Source organism: Triticum dicoccoides, chromosome 3B (assembly GCF_002162155.2).
Source record: "Triticum dicoccoides isolate Atlit2015 ecotype Zavitan chromosome 3B, WEW_v2.0, whole genome shotgun sequence".
NCBI classification, from domain to species: Eukaryota; Viridiplantae; Streptophyta; class Magnoliopsida; order Poales; family Poaceae; genus Triticum; species Triticum dicoccoides.
Genome location: NC_041385.1, coordinates 432,775,999 through 432,799,145, shown reverse-complemented (window position 1 = coordinate 432,799,145; position 23,147 = coordinate 432,775,999).

Below are 23,147 nucleotides of genomic sequence, written 5' to 3'. Positions count from 1 at the left end.
GGCGGGGCGGTGGGGCGATGGGATGGGGTGGCGGGGCGGAGCGGCGGTCGAGGGCGGCGGCCGGGTGGTGAAGAGGAGTTAGTTCTTTGCCGTCTGCTAGCAGACGACAAAGAACGTACCTAGTAGGGTGGGGCCGGGGGGAAACGGACGACCTAACGGCCGTTCTCTTTGCCGTCTGCTGGCTGACGGCAATGAAGTTTTGGCGTCAGCCAGCAAACGGCAAAGAAAATGGTCGTTAGGTCGTCCCCGTACGTCTGCCACCCACGATCTTTGCCGTCCGCTAGCGGACGACAAAGCTTCTTTGCCGTCGGCCGGCGGACGGCAAAGATTTGCTGATGGCAAAGCCCTCCGTTGCTGTCCGCTGCCTCTCTGTCGTCCGTTTTTTGGTGGCTGATGGCAAAGCCTCTCTTTGCTGTCCACCAGCTGACGGCAACGAGTTGGCAGACATAAAATTAGCAAATTCCAGTAGTGTTGCTTATATTTACTATTTCTTCCCCCTCTTCTCTCCGGTAGACCCGAGGCCGATGATGCCCCGGTGATCGACTACGTCGACGACGACACTTCTTCCTTTTCAATAGAGCTTCCAGGCAAGCCCCCCCGTTTGATCATCCCGATATCGCCCAATCCATTCTCTCATGCTTGCACTAGATTTTGCTACTGTAATTGATTGTTCCTATTCTGATGCATAGCCTGCTTTTGTAACCTGCTTATTGTTACCTACCTGCTTATCCTAAACTACTTAGTATAGGTTGGTTAGTGATCCATCAGTGACCCCCACCTTGTCCTTGTTGCCCCTGCTTCATGATCGACGACTCGATCAACGTGATTGATGACCAGAGCCTGACACCTCACATCACATCACGCCCCTTTTGTTGCTCGACTCTATAGATTTACCATCAAGTGCCGAGGGTGGTACCTCTTACATCACTCCTGATGAGATCTATGTAGTGTAGCTATTCGGCCGTTGTCATCGAGGGTGATTTCCTCCTTAACCACTTCCGATACGACTCTGTCGTGCAACCCCTCAAGTGTGAACCTCGAGGGTGGTTCCTCTTACGTTCACCTTGATGATTACATCAAGTGGAATCCACAGAGGGTGGTTCCTCAGGGTTCCCTTGGTGTTAGACACACGGTTACTTTGATTACTATGACTTTACACTGGACCATGTTACTAAAGACGGGTCAGCCCTGAGGGGTACCCGCGCGAGCTTAATTGCGAGTGATGTGGAGTCGGGTTGACCTGGAAGGTGCCCGCGAGATAATTACGAGGTGTGGCCGGGCATTCTTAGCCCTTGCCGCAAGTCCTCGAGACGTGGCAACGAGGTCACATCTTTCGTGATTCTCTGCTTGTTACCGCACATTCCTAATCCACTACGATTTGGATATTTGATCCGAGGGGCCTCTGGCCTGATAGCACTAACCATCACGTGGGCATAGTATGGGCATTCTGTGTCGTATGCATCAGCCGAAGCTTAATAGACGTCATGCGACTAAGCGGCGTGATACGTCTCCATTGTATCTACTTTTCCAAACAGTTTTGCCCTTGTTTTGGACTCTAACTTGCATGATTTGAATGGAACTAACCCGGACTCACGTTGTTTTCAGCAGAGTTGCCATGGTGTTATTTTTGTGCAGAAATAAAAGTTCTCGGAATGACCTGAAACTTCATGGAGAATATTTTTGGAATTAATAAAAAATACTGGCAAAAGAATCAAGACCAGGGGGGCCACACCCTATCCACGAGGGTGGGGGCGCGCCCCTTGTCTCGTGGGCCCCCTGAGGCTCCACCGACCTCAACTCCAACTCCATGTATTTACGTTCGAGGAGAAAAAAATCAGAGAGAAGGATTCATCGCGTTTTACGTTACGGAGCCACCGCCAAGCCCTAATCTCTCTCGGGAGGGCTGATCTGGAGTCCGTTCGGGGCTCTGGAGAGGGGAATCCGTCGCAGTCGTCATCATCAACCATCCTCCATCACCAATTTCATGATGCTCACCACCGTGCGTGAGTAATTCAATCGTAGGTTTGCTGGACGGTGATGGGTTGGATGAGATTTACCGTGTAATCAAGTTAGTTTTGTTAGGGTTTGATCCCTAGTATCCATTATGTTCTAAGATTGGTGTTGCTATGACTTTGCTATGCTTAATGCTTGTCACTAGGGCCTGAGTGCCATGATTTCAGATCTGAACCTGTTATGTTTTCATGAATATATGTGAGTTCTTGATTCTATCTGCAAGTCAATAGTCACCTACTATGTGTTATGATCCGGCAACCCCGAAGTGACAATAATCGGGACCACTCCAGGTGATGACCGTAGTTTGAGGAGTTCATGTATTCACTAAGTGTTAATGCTTTGGTCCGATACTCTATTAAAAGGAGGCCTTAATATCCCTTAGTTTCCAATAGGACCCCGCTGCCACGGGAGGGTAGGACAAAAGATGCCATGCAAGTTCTTTTCCATAAGCACGTATGACTATATTCGGAATACATGCCTACATTACATTGATGAACTAGAGCTAGTTCTGTGTCACCCTATGTTATAACTATTGCATGAGGAATCACATCCGACATAATTATCCATCACTGATCCAATGCCTACGAGCTTTTCACATATTGATCTTTGCTTAGTTACTTTACCGTTGCCACTGTTACAATTACTACAAAACTGCTACTGTTACTTTTGCCACTGTTACAGTTACTTCCATATTACTTTGCTACTAAATACTTTGCTGCAGATATTAAGTTTTCCAGGTGTGGTTGAATTGACAACTCAACTGCTAATACTTGAGAATATTCGTTGGCTCCCCTTGTGTAGAATCAATAAATTTGGGTTGAATACTCTACCCTCAAAAACTGTTGCGATCCCCTATACTTGTGGGTCATCAACACTATTTTCTGGCACCGTTGCCGGGGAGCATAGCTCTATTCTTTGAGTCATTTGGGATTTATATCTGCTAATCACTATGAGGAACTTGAAAGACGAGAAAATCAAGATTTATCCCTCAACTACGAGGGGAGGTAAGGAACTGCCATCTAGCTCTGCACTTGATTCTCCTTCTATTTTGGGTAAACTTGCGACACCTAAACCTGCTTCTGCTATTAATTCTGATATGTCGCATGTTATTGATCTTGATAATACTATGCCATTATGTGAATTTCTTGATGAACAACTTGCTAGGGATAAAGAGAATGAAATTATTGAAACTAATAATACTGATGAAAGTGATGATGAAGATTCCCCCCTAGATATGAATTGCCTATTGTGCCTGAGGGTTATGTTATGGATGAAGAAACTGCTAAAGATTTTCTTGCTTGCAATGATAGATCTCATCTTATGAAATTATTAGCTAAATGCTACGTCTTGAGCTTGCATTGGTTTTCCTTGAAGAGGAAAGGGTGATGCATCAATAGTAGCGTAAGTATTTCCCTCAGTTTTTGAGAACCAAGGTATCAATCCAGTAGGAGGCTCCTCAAAAGTCCCACGCACCTACACAAACAAACAAAGAACTCGCAACCAACGCAATAAAGGGGTTCTTAATCCCTTCACCGCCACTTGCGAAAGTGAGATCTGATAGAGATTATATGATAAGATAAATATATTTTTGGTATTTTATAATATAGATGCAAAAAATAAAGATGCAAATAAAGGTAGATTGAAAGCTTATATGATAAAAGATAGACCCGGGGCCATAGGTTTCACTAGTGGCTTCTCCAAGATAGGATAAGTATTACGGTGGGTGAACAAATTACTGTCGAGCAATTGATAGAAAATCGAATAATTATGAGATTATCTAGGCATGATCATGTATATAGGCATCACGTCCGCGACAAGTAGACCGACTCCTGCCTGCATCTACTACTATTACTCCACACATCGACCGCTATCCAGCATGCATCTAGAGTATTAAGTTCATAAGAATAGAGTAACGCATTAAGAAAGATGACATGATGTAGAGGGATAAACTCAAGCAATATGATATAAACCCCATCTTTTTATCCTTGATGGCAACAATACAATACATGCCTTGCAACCCTTTCTGTCATTGGGTAAGGACACCGCAAGATTGAACCCAAAGCTAAGCACTTCTCCCATGGCAAGAAAGATCAATCTAGTAGGCCAAACCAAACTGATAATTCAAAGAGACTTGCAAAGATAACTCAATCATACATAAAAGAATTGAGAGAAGATTCAAATATTTCTCATAGATAAACTTGATCATAAACCCACAATTCATCAGATCTCGACAAACACACTGCAAAAAGAGTTTACATCGAATAGATCTCCACAAGAGAGGGGGAGAACATTGTATTGAGATCCAAAAAGAGAGAAGAAGCCATCTAGCTAATAACTATGGACCCAAAGGTCTGTGGTAAACTACTCACAACTCATCGGAGGGGCTATGGTGTTGATGTAGAAGCCCTCCATGGTCGATTCCCCCTCCGACGGAGCGCCGACGAAGCCTCCAAGATGGGATCTCGTGGATACAGAAAGTTACGGTGGTGGAAATTGTTTTTCGTTGGCTCCCTGGATGTTTTCAGGGTACGTAGGTATATATAGGAGGAAGAAGTACATCGGTGGCCGCTCGTGGGGCCTAGGAGACACGGGCGTGCCCAGGAGGGGTGGGCGCGCCCTCCTATCTCCTGCCTGCCTTGATTGCTTCTTGACTTGCACTCCAAGTCCTCTAGATCACGTTCGTTCCAAAAATCACGCTCCCAAAGGTTTCATTCCGTTTGGACTCCGTTTGATATTCCTTTTCTTCGAAATACTAAAATAGGCAAAAAAACAGCAATATGGGCTGGGCCTCCGGTTAGTAGGTTAGTCCCAAAAATGATATAAATATTTAAAATAAAGCCCATAAACATCCAAAAGGGGTAATATAATAGCATGGAACAATCAAAAATTATAGATACGTTGGAGACGTATCAAGCATCCCCAAGCTTAATTCCTGCTCGTCCTTGAGTAGGTAAATGATAAAAACAAAATTTTTGATGTGGAATGCTACCTAGCATAATTCTCAATGTAATTTTCTTTATTGTGGCATGAATGTTCAGAACCAAATGATACAAAATAAAAGTTCATATTGACAAAAGAAATAGTAATGCTTCAAGCATACTAATCAAAGCAATCATGTCTTCTCAAAATAACATGGCTAAAGAAAGTTCATCCCTACAAAATCATATAGTTAGGCCATGCTTCATTTTCGTCACACAAAAATGTTTCCAAATTCTACACCCCCGATGACAAGCCAAGTAATTGTTTCGTACTTAAATAATCTCAAACTTTTTCAACCTTCACGCAATACATGAGCGTGAGCCATGGATATAGCACTATGGGTGGAATAGAATATGATAATGGGGATTGTGTGGAGAAGACAAAAAAATTCTCACATTGACGAGGATAATCAACAGGCTATGGAGATTCCCATCAATTGATGTCAACATGAGGAGTAGGGATTGCCATGCAACGAATACACTAGAGCTATGAATGAATGCTCAACAAAAGAAAACTAGTGGGTGTGCATCCAACTTGCTTGCTCACGAAGACCTAGGGCATTTGAGGAAGCCCATCGTAGGAATATACAAGCCAAGTTCTATAATGAAAAATTCCCACTAGTACATGAAAGTGACAACATATGAGACTCACTATATGAAAAACATGGTGCTACTTTGAAGCACAAGATATGAGACTCACTATATGAAGGACATGGTGCTACTTTGAAGCACAAGTGTGGAAAAGAGATAGTAACATTGCCCCTTTTATTTATTTTCTTTTTTTCTTTTTTTATTTTTTTTCTTTGGCCTTTTTTTTGGCCTTCCTTTTTTTCTTTCTGGGCAATGCTCTAATAATGATGATCATCACACTTTCATTGATTACAACATATGAATTACAACTCGAAACTGGAACAAGATATGACTCTATATGAATGCCTCCGGCGGTGTACCGGCATGGTGCAATGAATCAAGAGTGACATGTATGAAAAATTATTCATGGTGGCTTTGCCACAAATACGATGTCAACTACATGATCATGCAATGGCAATATGACAAAAGTAAAGTATGTCATGATGATGATGAACGGAACGGTGGAAAGTTGCATGGCAATATATCTCGGAATGGCTATGGAAATGCCATAATAGGTAGGTATGGTGGCTGTTTTGAGGAAGATATAAGGAGGTTTATGTAGAGCGTATCATATCACGGGGTTTGGATGCACCGGCGAACTTTGCACCAACTCTCAAGGTGAGAAAGGGCAATGCACGGTACCGAAGAGGCTAGCAATGGTGGAAAGGTAAAAGTGTGTATAATCCATGGACTCAATATTAGTCAAAAGAACTCATAAACTTATTGCAAAAATTTAGAAGTCATCAAAAACCAAGCACTACGCGCATGCTCCTAGAGGGATAGATTGGTAGGAAAAAACCATCGCTCGTCCCCGACCGCCACACATAAGGATGCACAAGCCGGGTACACTTCATGTTTCAAATTTGTTACACAACTTTAACCATACATGCATGCTACGAGACTTGATAACTTCAACACAAGCATTCTTTAAATTCATAATCACCCAACTAGCATGACTTTAATATCACTACCTCCATATCTGAAAACAATTATCAAGTTTCAAATTGATCATAACATCCAATTCACTTGCTATGATAGTTTTTATTATACCCAACTTGGATGCCTACCATTCTAGGACCAATTTATAACCATAGCAAATACCATGCTGTTCTAAAAGACTCTCAAAATAATATAAATGAAGCATGAGAGACTAGCAATTTCTACAAAATTAAGCCACCGCCGTGCTCTAAAAGGTATAAGTGAAGCACTAGAGCAAAAACTATCAAGCTCAAAAGATATAAGTGAAGCACATAGCATATTCTAATAAATTCAATCAAGTAGGCTTCTCCTAAAAGGTGTGTACAGCAAGGATGATTGTGGTAAACTAAAAAGCAAATACTAACATAATACACGACGCTCCAAGCAAAACACATATCATGTGGCAAAAAAAAATATAGCTCCAAGTAAAGTTACCAATGAACGAAGACAAAAGAGGGGATGCCTTCCGGGGCATCCCCTAGCTTAGGCTCTTGCCACTCCTTATTCCATAGTCCATCAAAGCTTTACCCAAAACTTGAAAACTTCACAACACAAAACTCAACAGGAAATCTTATAAGCTCCGTTAGTGAAAGAAAACAAAACCATCACATAAGGTACTGTAATGAACTCATTATTTATTTTTTTGGTGTTAAACCTACTGTATTCCAAGTTCTCTATGGTTCATACCACTTAATACTAGCCATAGATGCATCAAAATAAGCAAACAACACACGAAAAACAGAATCTGTCAAAAACAGAACAGTATGTAGCAATTTGTAACTAACGCAAACTTCTGGAACTCTAAAAATCCTACCAAAATAGGAAGTCCTGGAAAATTTGTGAGTGATCAGACGCAAAAAGAATCATCGCAAAATCACGTTTCTGTGATTTAACAAAACTAATTTTGTGCGTGCAAAGTTTATGTTTTTTCAGCAGAATCAAAATAACTATCACCATAGGTTATCCTATAGGTTCTACTTAGCACAAACACTAATTAAAACATAAAAACACATCTAAACAGAAGGTAGATGCAAAATTTATTACTAAACAGAAACAAAAACAAAAAACACAAATAAAATTGGGTTGCCTCCCAACTAGCGCTATCGTTTAACGCCCCTAGCTAGGCATAAAAGCGAAGATAGATCTAAGTGGTGCCATCTTTGGCACTCACTTCATAAGTAGCTCGCATGATAGATTCATAAGGTAATTTGACTTTCTTTCTTGGAAAGTGCTCCATGCCTTTCTTTAATGGAAATTGGAATATATTATTCCCTTCCTTCATATCAATAATCGCGCCAATCGTTCTAAGGAAAGGTCTACCAAGAATAATAGGGCAAGAAAGATTGCAATCTATATCAAGAACGATAAAATCTACGGGCAACAAATTTCTATTTGCAACAATGAGAACATCATTGATCCTTCCCATTGGCTTTTTAATGGTGGAATCCACAAGGTGCAAATTTAAAGAGCAATCATCAAGATCATGGAAACCTAGAATATCACATAAAGTTTTCGGAATCATGGAAACACTAGCACCAAAATCACACAAAGAAAAACACTCATGATCTTTAATTTTAATCTTTATAGTAGGTTCCCACTCATCATTAAGTTTTCTAGGTATAGAAACTTCCAAATTAAGTTTTTCATCATAAGATTGCATCAAGGCATCAACGATATGTTTGGTAAAAGCTTTATTTTGACTATAAGCATGAGGAGAATTAACAACGGATTGCAACAAGGAAATACAACCTTCTAAAGAACAATTATCATAATCAAATTCCTTGAAATCCGAGATAGTGCGTTCAATACTATTTAAAGTCATGACCTCTCCAATCCCACTTTTACCAAATTTAGCATCAAGTTCTAAAAACTCCGAATTCTTGGGACGCCTTCTAAATAAAGTTGACTCATCTCCAGTCCCATTATTATCAAGATTCATATTGCAAAACCAAGATCTAATAGGAGACACATCAATAACTTTAAGATCTTCATCATTATTTTCATGGAAACTGGAAGAACACGCCTTGACAAAGCAATCTTTCTTAGCACGCAATCTAGCGTTTCTTTCCTTGCACTCATCAATGGAAATTCTCATTGCTTTGAGAGACTCATTGATATCATGCTTAGGAGGATAAGATCTAAGTTTAAGAGAATCAACATCAAGCAAAAGTCTATCAACGTTCCTAGCCAAATCATCAACTTTGAGCAATTTTTCTTCAAGCAAAGCATTAAAATTCTTTTGAGAAATCATAAATTCTTTCACACTATTCTCAAAATCAGAGGACATCTTATTAAAGTTACCATAAGAATTATTGTAGGAATTTCCATAATTACTAGAGGAATTACGAGGGAACGGTCTAGAATTAAGGTTTCCTCTATAAGCATTGTTACCAAAACTATTCCTACCAACAAAATTCACATACATAGATTCATTATTATTCTCAATCAAAGTAGACAAAGGCATATCATTGGGATCAAGAGGAGTATTTTTAGTAGCAAATAATTTCATAAGTTCATCCATCTTTTCACTCAAAACATTGATTTCTTCTATAACATGCACTTTTTTACTAGAAGATCTTTCGGTGTGCCATTGAGAATAATTAGCCATAATATTATCAAGAAGTTTTGTATCATCTCCTAACGTGATTTCCATAAATGTGCCTCCCGCGGCCGAATCTAAAAGATTTCTAGAAGCAAAGTTCAAACCGGCATAAATTTTTTGTATGATCATCCATAAATTCAAGCCATGAGTAGGGCAATTGCGAATCATCAATTTCATTCTTTCCCAAGATTGGGCAACATGCTCATGATCAAGTTGTTTAAAATTCATAATATCATTCGTAAGAGTGATAATCTTAGCGGGAGGAAAATACTTAGAGATAAAAGCATCTTTGCACTTGTTCCAAGAATCAATACTATTTTTATGCAAAGACGAAAACCAAACCTTAGCATGATCTCTAAGTGAAAACAGAAATAACTTCAATTTAACAATATCATTATCTGTATCTTTCTTCTTTTGCATATCACACAAATCAACAAAGTTGTTTTGATGAGTAGCAGCATCTTCACTAGGAAGGCCGGCGAATTGATCTTTCATAACAAGATTCAGCAAAGCAGTATTGATTTCACAAGACTCAACATCATTAAGAGAAGAAATCGGAGTACTAAGGAAATCATTATTATTGGTATTGGAGAAATCACACAATTTGGTATTATCTTGCGCCATGGCAGCAAGTAATCCAACACACAAGTAAACAGAAAAAGGCAAGAGAAAAGAGAGAGAGAGAGAGCTTGGGAAAGAGAGGGCAAATAAAATGGCAAGGGTGAAGTGGGGGAGAGTAAAACGAGAGGCAAATGGCAACTAATGTAAATGCAAGGGAGATGAGTTTGTGATGGGTACTTGGTATGTCTTGACTTGAGTGAAGACCTCCCCGGCAACGGCGCCAGAAATCCTTCTTGCTATGTCTTGAGCTTGCGTTGGTTTTCCTTGAAGAGGAAAGGGTGATGCAACAATAGTAGCGTAAGTATTTCCCTCAGTTTTTGAGAACCAAGGTATCAATCCAGTAGGAGGCTCCTTAAAAGTCCCATGCACCTACACAAACAAACAAAGAACTCGCAACCAACGCAATAAAGGGGTTGTCAATCCCTTCACGGCCACTTGCGAAAGTGAGATCTGATAGAGATAATATGATAAGATAAATATATTTTTGGTATTTTATAATATAGATGCAAAGAGTAAAGATGCAAATAAAAGTAGATTGAAAGCTTATATGATAAAAGATAGACCCGGGGGCCATAGGTTTCACTAGTGGCTTCTCTCAAGATAGCATAAGTATTACGGTGGGTGAACAAATTACTGTCGAGCAATTGATAGAAAAGCGAATAATTATGAGATTATCTAGGCATGATCATGTATATAGGCATCACGTCCGCGACAAGTAGACCGACTCTTGCCTGCATCTACTACTATTACTCCACACATCGACCGCTATCCAGCATGCATCTAGAGTATTAAGTTCATAAGAATAGAGTAACACATTAAGAAAGATGACATGATGTAGAGGGATAAACTCAAGCAATATGATATAAACCCCATATTTTTATCCTCGATGGCAACAATACAATACATGCCTTGCAACCCTTTCTGTCACTGGGTAAGGACACCACAAGATTGAACCCAAAGCTAAGCACTTCTCCCATGGCAAGAAAGATCAATCTAGTAGGCAAAACCAAACTGATAATTCGAAGAGACTTGCAAAGATAACTCAATCATACATAAAAGAATTCAGAGAATATTCAAATATTTGTCATAGATAAACTTGATCATAAACCCACAATTCATCGGATCTCGACAAACACACTGCTAAAAGAGTTTACATCGAATAGATCTCCACAAGAGAGGGGGAGAACATTGTATTGACATGCAAAAAGAGAGAAGAAGCCATCTAGATAATAACTATGGACCCGAAGGTCTGTGGTAAACTACTCACAACTCATCGGAGGGGCTATGGTGTTGATGTAGAAGGCCTCCATGGTCGATTCCCCCTCCGGCGGAGCGCCGACGAAGGCTCCAAGATGGTATCTCGCGGATACAGAAGGTTACGGCGGTGGAAATTGTTTTTCGGTGGCTCCCTGGATGTTTTCAGGGTACGTAGGTACATATAGGAGGAAGAAGTACGTCGGTGGCTGCTCATGGGGCCCAGGAGACAGGGGGTGCGCCCAGGAAGGGTGGGCGCGCCCTCCTATCTCCTGGCCGCCTCGATTGCTTCTTGACTTGCACTCCAAGTCCTCTGGATCATGTTCGTTCCAAAAATCATGCTCCCGAAGGTTTCATTCCGTTTGGACTCCGTTTGATATTCCTTTTCTTTGAAATACTGAAATAGGCAAAAAAAAACAACAATACGGGTTGGGCCTCCGGTTAGTAGGTTAGTCCCAAAAATGATATAAATATGTGAAATAAAGCCCATAAACATCCAAAAGGGGTAATATAATAGCATGGAACAATAACTAATTATAGATATGTTGGAGACGTATCACTAAGCTGAAAGAAAAGTCTCTGAATCCTAGAATGAAATATGACCCTGCTTTTGCTACTTCACCTATCTGTATTACTGATAAGGATTATGATTTCTCTGGCGATCCTGAGATAATTACTTTGGTTGAATCTGATCCTTTTTATGACTATGAATCTGAAACTGTTGTGGCACATCTTACTAAATTGAATGATATAGCCACCCTATTCACTCACGAGGAAAAAAATCGTTACTACTATATCCTTAAGTTATTTCCATTCTCATTAAAGGGTGATGCTAAAATATGGTTTAATTCTCTTGATCGTGGTTGTGTGCGTAGTCCCCATGATATGATTTATTACTTTTCTGCTAAATATTTCCCCGCTCATAAGAAACAAGCTGTTTTAAGGGAAATATATAACTTTGTGCAAATTGAAGAAGAGGGTCTCCCACAAGCTTGGGGGAGGCTTCTCCAATTACTTAATGCCTTGCCTGATCATCCTCTCAAGAAAAATGAAATACTTGATATCTTTTATAATGGACTAACCGATGCTTCCAGAGACCACCTGGATAGTTGTGCTGGTTGTGTTTTCAGGGAAAGAACTGTTGATCAAGCTGAATTGTTGTTGAATAATATGTTGACTAATGAAAACAATTGTACACTTCATGAACCAACTCCTAAGCCAACTCCGAAGAAAAGGGGTATTTTATTTCTCAGTCCTGAAGATATGATAGAGGCAAAGAAATCTATGAAAGAAAAGGGTATTAAAGCTGAATGTTAAGAATTTACTGCCTATTGAAGAAATACATGGTCTTGATAACCCGACACAGGCAGTAAAGGTAAATTCTCTCTACAAATTTGATGAAGGTGATATTCCTCGTTATAAGTCTGCTAGTCAATGCTTGGATGAGTTTGATAATTTTATTGTTACACAAGAAAACTTCAATGCTTATGTTGGTAGACAATTGAAACGCAATGCTTATATGATTGAACACTTGAGTGATTATATGTCTAGAGTTAAAGGTGAACTTAAACTTATTAGTAAACATGCTTCCATGGTTACCACTCAAGCAGAACAAGTGCTTAAAGCACAAAATGATTTGCTCAATGAATTAAATAATAATAAAAATGATAATGTTGTTAGAATTGTGACTAGAGGTGGTAGAATGACTCAGGAACCTTTGTATCCTGAGGGCCACCCTAAGAGAATTGAGCAAGATTCTTAGAGAAATAATGTTGATGCACCTAGTCCTTCTAAAAAGAACAAGAAGAAAAATGATAGGACTTTGCATGATTCTAATGAATCTGTTAATGACACACCTGAGAATCCCAATGATATTTCTATTTCTAATGCTGAAACACAATCTGGTAATGAACATGAACCCAGTGATGATGTTAATGGTGATGCTCATGTTTATGCTCAACCTAGCAATAATAATGATGTAGAGGTTGAACCTGCTGTTGATCTTGATAACCCACAATCAAAGAATCAACGTTATGATAAGAGAGACTTTGTTGCTAGGAAGCACGGTAAAGAAAGAGAACCATGGGTTCAGAAACCCATGCCTTTTCCTCCTGAACCATCCAAGAAAAAGGATGATGAGGATTTTGAGCGCTTTGCTAAAATGATTAGACCTATCTTTTTGCGTATGTGTTTGACTGATATGCTTAAAATGAATCCTTATGCTAAGTACATGAAAGATATTGTTACAAATAAAAGAAAGATACGAGAAGCTGAAACTTCCACCATGCTTGCTAATTATACTTTTAAGGGTGGAATACCAAATAAACTAGGAGATCCAGGAGTACCAACTATACCATGCTCCATTAAACGAAACTATGTTAAAACTGCTTTATGTGTTCTTGGAGCCGGTGTTAGTGTTATGCCTCTCTCTTTATATCGTAGACTTGATTTGAATAAGTTGACACCTACTGAAATATCTTTGCAAATGGCCGATAAATCAACTGCTATACCTATCGGTATTTGTGAGGATGTGCCTGTTGTGGTTGCAAATGTTATTATTTTAACGGACTTTGTTATTCTTGATATTCCCGAGGACGATAGTATGTCAATAATCCTTGGTAGACCCTTTTTGAATACTGAAGGGGTGGTTATTGATTGCAACAAAGGCAATGTCACTTTTCATGTTAATGGTAATGAGCATACGGTACACTTTCCAAGGAAACAACCTCAAGTCCACAGTATCAATTGTATTGGAAAATTTTCAACGATTACTATTGGAGGTTTTGAATTTCCTCTTCCTACTGTCAATAAGAAATATGATATTCTTATTGTTGGGGACATGCATATCCCCGTTGAGGTAACTTAGTGCTATTCAAAGATTCTCCGGTTTCATGCGATTCGGAATGAGTTTGTTAACAAGACTTGATCAACCTTGTTAGTGGATTCCTTTTGATTAGCATGAGATGAATGAAGTTAGAAAGCACAACTCTCTGTACCCTCCTTTTACTTTCTGTTATTTAGATTAAATAAAGCACAAATAGTATTTTTCTGTCTGTTTTCTGATTTATCCTTGCAATAAAAAATACCTCAAAAATAAAAGTTCTCCAAATGTCCCGAAAATAAAATATGATTTTTTGTACAATATTTAAGAATATTTGGCACTAAGAACACATCAGGGGGCCACACCACCCACGAGGGTCCAGGGTGTGCCCTCCTCCCTGGGCGCGCCCCCTGCCTCGTGGGCCCCACGTGGCCTCCCTCCACTTATTCCTGCACCCACACACTTCGTCTTCCTCCAGAAAAAATCACCACACTGCTCAAACTCGTGTTCTAGCTCGTTTTGCTGCGATTTTCGATCTCCTTGCTCAAAGCTTCATTCACGAAACTGTTTTGGGGGATTGTTCTTTGGTATGTGACTCCTCCAATGGTCCAATTAGTTTTTGTTCTAGTGTTTTATTTATTGCAAATTTCATTTGCTAAGGTGACCCTATTCTTGAGCTTGCATGTCAAATTTACATGGTCAAAAGTAGTTCTAATGCATGATATAGCCTCTAGGCACTTGTCGGACTAGTTGCTATCAATTTTGTTGAGTTTGGTTCATTGAGGCATTAAAAATTTCAGAGAAAGAAAAAGATGAAGAGATTGTTGAGGGGCTCTTCGAGCCGAAGCTCGAAGGATAAGGATAGTGAGGAAAATAAGAATCCCAAATATAATCTCCCTTGCACTGCGGAGGTTCGGTCGTGTGAATGGCCTTGTGATGAGTTCTTGAAGGCAGCCGAGATTCATGATGATTTTTATCATTTGGCGGAGAATGCATGCTTCACCGACTTCCTCCACGACCAGCGCGAATAGTATCTCCTACTCACTAATATTTTCATGCAAAATTTTTACTTTCATGCTAGGAAATCACCACCTTCAGTGGAGTTTCATTTATATGATGAGGTTAAGGAGATGTCATTATATGATTTTTGTCGGGTCTGCAAGATACCCTTTGAGGGCAGCATAGAGGAACCACACCATAATGATGTGGAGGGGTTTATTGATATGATTGTTGTAGGGGAAACGAGGAAAGTTTTAGGTGCAAGAATTACTAGCATACATTTTCCTGTTTTACGTTCCTTTGCAATATTTGCTAGTAGATGTTTAAATGGTCGCGTGAACAGTGGAACTCTTAGTGCACCTGATATTGTTATTTTGCGCCATGCTTTGTTTCATGATACAACTTTCACTTTAGGTGCTGTCATTGCTAAGCGATTAAGTCTAAACCGTACAAAGGGCCCCATCTTCGGTGGTATCTTTGCTTCGTGCCTTGCTGCACACTTTAATATACCTATTAGACATTATGAGAAAGAAGAAAAGTTGTTGCCCTATGTTTTTCTAGATTATAAGAGTATGGTAGCGCATGATTTTATTGTTAAAAATAAGAAGAAATTGCTTAAGTACAATTTGATATTTGATAAAGATTATCGTGAGATTATTACCTTTCCCGCGCCCTCTTTGTTTAACATATTTTCAGGCAAGTACCTCATTTTGCTCGAGGACATTCATGCATAGTTGAGCGCGACACCTGCTCCAGAGGATGAGCCAGAGCCACAACTTGACCCTTATCGACAGTCTGTTTATCAGTGGGATCCGGAGGATATTGCTAACCAGTGGCACCCTGAGGACCCTCCTCAGCACACCGGAGAGGGTCACTTTGATCCGTGGGCATAGACCAGCTTAGGCCAAAATCCTAAGCTTGGGGGAGTACGTATTTCTCACCGACATTACATTCATGTTCACACACTCATTCTAGTTGTCTCTGCTCATACTTTTTCATTGTACTATCCATGCTAGTTTATTTTCTTTTCTAAGCCTTCTTCTTGTGTGTTTGGAAAACCTTAAGAAAAACCCAAAAAAATTAGCTAGTTTACTTTCCATGCCTGTAGTAGTAAGAACTAAAAGAAAACCAAAAAGATTTATCGTTCTTCTTTTGCTTGTTGGGAGCTTTCCCGTGTAAATAGTTTTATTTCTTTTCTTTTCTTTAGGGGTCGAGAGGAGAAGACCATGATGAAAATGTTGAGTGGCTCTCATTTGCATTATTATTGATTTAACCAAGAGCCCATATTACCTTGTCTTCTCCCTTGTATTAAATGCTTGCAGATTCCAGCTTAGTCCAATGCATGTGCACTATTATTATTATCCACACCGTTCGGTCGTGCAAGTGAAAGGCAATAATGACGATACATGATGGACTGATTGAGATGAGAGAAGCCGGTATGAACTCAACCTATCTTGTTTTTGTAAATATGATTAGTTCATTGTTCCTGATTCATCCTTTTATGAATGAAACATGTTTGCAATGGCAATTAGAGATTATAGTTGCTCATGCCATGCTTAATTAGCTAGGAGTTTATAATGGTTTACCTTGCGTGCCAAAATGGTATTAAAATGGTTGTGATGTGGTATGATAGGGTGGTATCCTCCTTTGAACGATTCGAGTGGCTTGACTTGGCACATGTTCACGCATGTAGTTGAAATAAAATCAACATAGCCTCCAAGATATTTATGTTCATGGTGATTTATATCCTACTCATGCTTGCACTCAGTGTTAATTAATTTTAATGCATGTTCATGACTGTTGTCGCTCTCTAGTTGGTCACTTCCCAGTCTCTTTCTAGCATTCACTTGTACTAAGCGGGAATACTGCTTGTGCATCCACTTCCATAAACCCCAAAGTTATTCCATAGGAGTCCACCATACCTTCCTATATGCGGTATTTACCTGCCTTTCCAAGTAAATTTGTATGTGCCAAACTCCAAACCTTCAAATGAAATTCTGTTTTGTATGCTCGAATAGCTCATGTATCAACTAGGGCTGTCTATATCTTCCATGCTAGGTGGGTTATTCTCACGAGGAGTAGACTCCGCTCCTCACTCACGAGAAAATGGCCGGTAACCGGGATGCCCAGTCCCATGCTCAAATCAAAATAATTACAAACAAAACTCCCCCAGGATTGTTGTTAGTTGGAGGCACCCGTTGTTTCGGGCAAGCCATGCATTGATGCTTGTTGGTGGTGGGGGAGTACAAACTTTACCATTCTGTTTTGGAACCGCCTATAATGCGTGTAGCAGGGAAGATATCGAGATCTCTTGGTTGTTATGTTGACAATGAAAGTATGCCATCAAAAATATTATTTATCTCTGTTTCAAAACTCGGGCTCTGACACCTCTGGAAATCCCTGCTTCCCTCTGCGAAGGGCCTATCTATTTACTTTTATGTTGAGTCATCATCCTCTGCGAAGGGGAGCCTTGGCGCAGTGGTAAAGTTGCTGCCTTGTGACCATGAGGTCATGGGTTCAAGTCCTGGAAACAGCCTCTTACAGAAATGTAGGGAAAGGCTGCATACTATAGACCCAAAGTGGTCGGACCCTTCCCTGGACCCTGCGCAAGCGGGAGCTACATGCACCAGGTTGCCCTTTATCATCCTCTTATTAAAAAGCACCAGTTCGAGAGCACTGCTGTCATTTGCATCCATTACTATTAATTTATATTGAGTATAACTATGACTGGATCGCTTTTACCATGAATTACAATGTCCAGTCAGTCCTTGATCTTCAGAGGTGCTCTGCATTTATGTTTTGCGGTCTCAGTAAGGGCTAGCGAGATACCATCTTGTTATATCATATTATGATTATTTTGAGAAAGTGTTGTCATCCGAGATTTATTATTATTGCTCGCTAGTTGATTATGCCATTGATATGAGTAAATATGAGACCTAAATGTTATTGTGAATATGGTTAATTCATAATATTTGCTGAAAAGTTGAATGCTGGCTTTACATATTTGCAACAACAAGAGCGAACAGAGTTTGTAAAAGTATTTCTTTATCACTTTCAGTTTGTCAACTGAATTGCTTGAGGACAAGCAAATGTTTAAGCTTGTGGGAGTTGATACGTCTCCATCGTATCTACTTTTCCAAACATTTTTGCGCTTGTTTTGGACTCTAACTTGCATGATTTGAATGCAACTAACCCGGACTGACGCTATTTTCAGCAGAATTGCCATGGTGTTATTTTTGTGCAGAAATAAAAGTTCTCGGAATGACCTGAAACTTCACAGAGAATATTTTTGGAATTAATAAAAAATACTAGCGAAACAATCAAGACCAGGGGGCCCACACCTTGTCCACGAGGTGGGGGGTGCGCCTGCCCCCCTGGGCGCGCCCCCTGTCTCATGGGCCCACTGAGGCTCCACCGACCTCAACTCCAACTCCTTATATTCACGTTCAGGGAGAAAAAATCAGAGAGAAGGATTCATCGTGTTTTATTATACGGAGCCACTGCCAAGCCCTAATCTCTCTCGGGAGGGCTGATCTGGAGTCCGTTCAGGGCTCCGGAGAGGGGAATCCGTCGCCGTCGTCATCATCAACCATCCTCCATCACCAATTTCATGATGCTCACCACCGTGCATGAGTAATTCCATCATAGGCTTGCTGGACGGTGATGGGTTGGATGAGATTTACCATGTAATTGAGTTAGTTTTGTTAGGGTTTGATCCCTAGTATCCATTATGTTCTAAGATTGATGTTGCTATGACTTTGGTATGCTTAATGCTTGTCACTAGGGCCCGAGTGCCATGATTTCAGATCTGAACCTATTATGTTTTCATGAATATATGTGAGTTCTTGATCCTATCTTGCAAGTCAATAGTCACCTAGTATGTGTTATGATCAGGCAATCCCGAAGTGGCAATAGTCGGGACCACTCCCGGTGATGACCGTAGTTTGAGGATTTCATGTATTCACTAAGTGTTAATGATTTGGTCCGGTACTCTATTAAAAGGAGGCCTTAATATCCCTTAGTTTCCAATAGGACCCCGCTGCCACAGGAGGGTAGGATAAAAGATGTCATGCAAGTTCTTTTCCATAAGCACGTATGACTATATTCGGAATACATGCCTACATTACATTGATGAACTGGAGCTAGTTCTGTGTCACCCTATGTTATAACTATTGCATGAGGAATCGCATCCGACATAATTATCCATCACTGATCTAATGCCTACGAGCTTTTCACATATTGATCTTTGCTTAATTACTTTACCGTTGCCACTGTTACAATTACTAAAAAACTGCTACTATTACTTTTGCCACTCTTATCGTTACTTCCATATTACTTTCCTACTAAATACTTTGCTGCAGATATTAAGTTTTCCAGGTGTGGTTGAATTGACAACTCAACTGCTAATACTTGAGAATATTCTTTGGCTCCCCTTGTGTTGAATCAATAAATTTGGGTTGAATACTCCACCCTCGAAAACTGTTGTGATCCCCTATACTTGTGGGTTATCACGACGCGCGCCGGGTTGGACTGGTAAGCGCCTGCTTTTTTAAGGAGGTAGCTAGGTCTGCTCACCGGCCGCCCACGCAACGTGCAGGAGTTTCCGGGGCGATGGCCCAAGACCCATGGGGGCATAGGTTTAGTCCGGCGTGCTGACCTCTCTATTAAGCCTATGTCGGGTAGCAGCGTATTCATTGGCCGAGGCCGGGCATGACCTAGGAAAGTGTGTCCGGCCAGAGTTAATCGAGCGTGGTGGGTAAGTTGGTGCACCCCTGTAGGGAAGAAAACATCGATCGATAGCCTGTCCTATGGTAACGGACACTCGGAGTTGTATCCCGATCGATACAACTAGAACTGGATGCTGAGGCATGAAATGGATATGTGGCTCCGGGAGTCGAGAAAGGATCCTCGGGCGTTGACAACAACATAAATATGACTTATGTTATACTACTCTACTCCCTCCTCTTGCTGCAAGACGGTGGTTTCCAGAAGATGCTGGTCTTCGATAGAACTAGCTTCTCCCCCTCTTATTCTGGCATTCTGCGGTTAGTCCACAGATACTACCCCCTTTCATTGATACCTATGCATAAGTAGTGTAGATCCTTGCTTGCGAGTACTTTGGATGAGTACTCACGGTTGCTTTGCTACCACCCTTTCCCCCTTCCTTCTTCTTTCTGGTTGTTGCAACTTGATGGTGGAGTCCAGGAGCCATATGCCACCACCGACGACTACTACAAACCAGAGGGTGCCCACTACTACGTGGAGGCCGCCGACGACCAGGAGTAGTTAGGAGGCTCCCAGGCAGGAGGCCATGCCTTTTCGATCATGTTGCTTTTGTGCTAGCCTTCTTAAGGCAAACTTGTTTAACTTATGTCTGTACTCAGATATTGTTGCTTCTGCTGACTCTTTTGTATTCAAGCTGATGTATTCAAGCCCTCGAGGCCCCTGGCTTGTAATTTAAAGCTTGTATTATTTTAATTTGTGTCTAGAGTTGTGTTGTGATATCTTCCCTTGAGTCCCTGATCTTGATCGTACACATTTGCGTGTATGATTAGTGTATGATTGAATCGGGGGCGTCTCAAGTTGGTATCAGAGCCGACTGCCTGTAGGAATCTCCTTTCCAACTCCTTGGCCGAAGTTGAGTCTAGTCGTTGAAAAACTTTTACTAACATTGTTGTGTGGCTTACGGGCCCACATCACAAATGGGCGGTATTAGGATCTTTTATTCCTTGTCCTTACTCTGAGATTTTGATCTCTCTTCTATTCGGGTTAAGGATTTTACTAACTATGACATTAGGTTCTCGTAATCACTTGATCCCGGAGAGCCCCTTCACTACAGATGATCACTTGCTTCGCTAGAAGATTCTGCAAATACTCCTCGATGTATCCCGAGACCCTATGCCCACTGCTTCGCAGTTCCTGACCACCGATAAATCTTGATGGATAACTACTTACACTTGTCGTATGTATTCTTTTCAGTTACTCTTTTGTTCCATCCGACATATCAAAATACTATCCGACATTTCGAGAATTCCCTGAACCTACTGCCTTGTAGTTCCTTTCCGCCTGAACATACTTATGAATAATTCCTCACATTCTGGGGGAACCATTCATCCCAAGTTGTTCTTGTATTTCATGAAATACTTTGTTTTGCTACCCAATCTCCCGAAGATCCTCTGCAGCCTAGTGCTCCCGAAAGTCTTGCTTGCCTGCATTATGGTTAATTCCATATGTCTAACAATATTCATTAACCTCCTTTGCCTCTATCATTTTGAGCTCCTTGATTCAATATGTTGTGAATTCTCGTAATCATCAGTCGAACCTTGAAATTTGTTCGTGCTGCTCAGACGGCAATTTGGACCTGAGCGGGTTCTCGGGCAATCAAGTTGCAAATGATTGTCCATCTAGTTCTATTCTACTTACCCATGTTTTGACCCGAGCGTCTCCTTCTGACCACTTGCTTTGGAAATCATAAACCATTTATAATTGAACACTGAATTATTTAGTTGCTTCTATAATCTGATGCCTTGGCATTCTTCTTCTTCTATTTGAGTACCGATACTCACATCAGATCCTTTCCCGACCAACTGATCTTTTGTTGGGTTATTATCCGACAGAGTCTTTCATATTCAATAATCTTGCCAGTCCTTTTCTCGGATACATAACACCTTTGGTAAATGGTATCCTCTGCTTTGTCAACCTTGCTCTGCTTCCGAGCTTGAGTTCATTATTCCTGTAGTTGGAGGTATATGTTCCTAAGATGCCCCGATAGGTTGAACATACGCCTGCCCTAATCTGTGTGAATCACAAATTATGCGGAATATATATACTCGTGTTCCGTCGGATAAATTTTCAACTCTACAACTTCTTCAAAGAAGAGAAGTGAATGAAAGATTATGCATTGAAGAAGTAGGAGTCGACCTTGAACCTTTGTGTTCATGCCCATGAACCCGATGTAGAACTTATCATGGAAGCTTCTTGTGATAATAATAATCCCCTTGTTATAAGTTCATCTGGTATCTATGTTTGGTCCTTTGCAACCGTGGTTCTGACCATGATTGTTCCCCTTTGATTCCATTTCTTGGACAAGTTAAGGCACTTGTCTTCTGCGGATCGATACATCTCAGCAACCTCTATTTTGATCTTCCTTCGAGTATTACCCTCCTGTATCTCGAGAATAACTAAGAACTATGTTGCTTCCTATGAGCTTTCATCTATATTGCATCTCGCTGATTTCAGTTTCCCCCGGGTTCTGAGTTATTAGTCACTCAAGAACACCAATGAGTGAATCGATTCCGCACTCTGAATTCAACAACTCTAAGTAAGTTTGTTGCTTACGAGTTTAATAATTCTTCAATTCCTTCCTAGCCTGATTAACTATATCATTATCGTGCTAAATTTTAACTGTGCTACCTGGTCCTTCTTCTCGGAGCATAATTTTCGATGATGAGCTAAGCTTACATCGATCTTTCTCGTCATATCATTTCACCTTGAACAACAAGTTTGATTTTGACTTTGTGTCATACTCGTGGTTCCAATAACCTTTCGCTTCATCATTCATTTAACTTGATGTCATCGCCAATCGATTACATCTTCATGAAATCTCTCGACAAATGTGCCGTGATCATCATCAACATTCTGCCCAATGATATTTGGCTATCCTATGATGTTTTGAGTAGATCCATTTTGTCTTGTGGGTTAATCGTGATCTTGGTTGGTATGATTGTATGTTTTATTTATGGTGTTGTCCTATGGTGCCCTCCGTCTCGTGCAAACGTGAGGGGTCCCCACTATAGGGTGTTGCAATTTGTTCATGATTCACTTATGGTGGGTTGCGAGAGTGATAGAAGCTTAAACCCGAGTAGGTGGGTTGTTGCGTATGGGATAAAGAGGACTTGACTTAATGCTATGGTTGGGTTTCATGACCTTAATGATCTTTAGTAGTTGCGGATGCTTGCTAGAGTTCCAATCATAAGTGCATATGATCCAAGTAGAGGAAGTATGTTAGCTCATGCCTCTCCCTCATATAAAATTACAAGAATGATTACCGCTACTTGTTATCGATTGCCTAGGGACAAATGACTTTCTTGTTGGCAAAAGCTATCCACTTTTATTACCTTGCAATTTATTCATAGTTTTATTCTCTCAAAGTACTTGTAGTTTTATTCTTGCAAAATAGTTTCATACTTGTTCTAGGTAAAGCAAACATCAAGTGTGCGTAGAGTTGTATCGGTGGTCGATAGAACTTGAG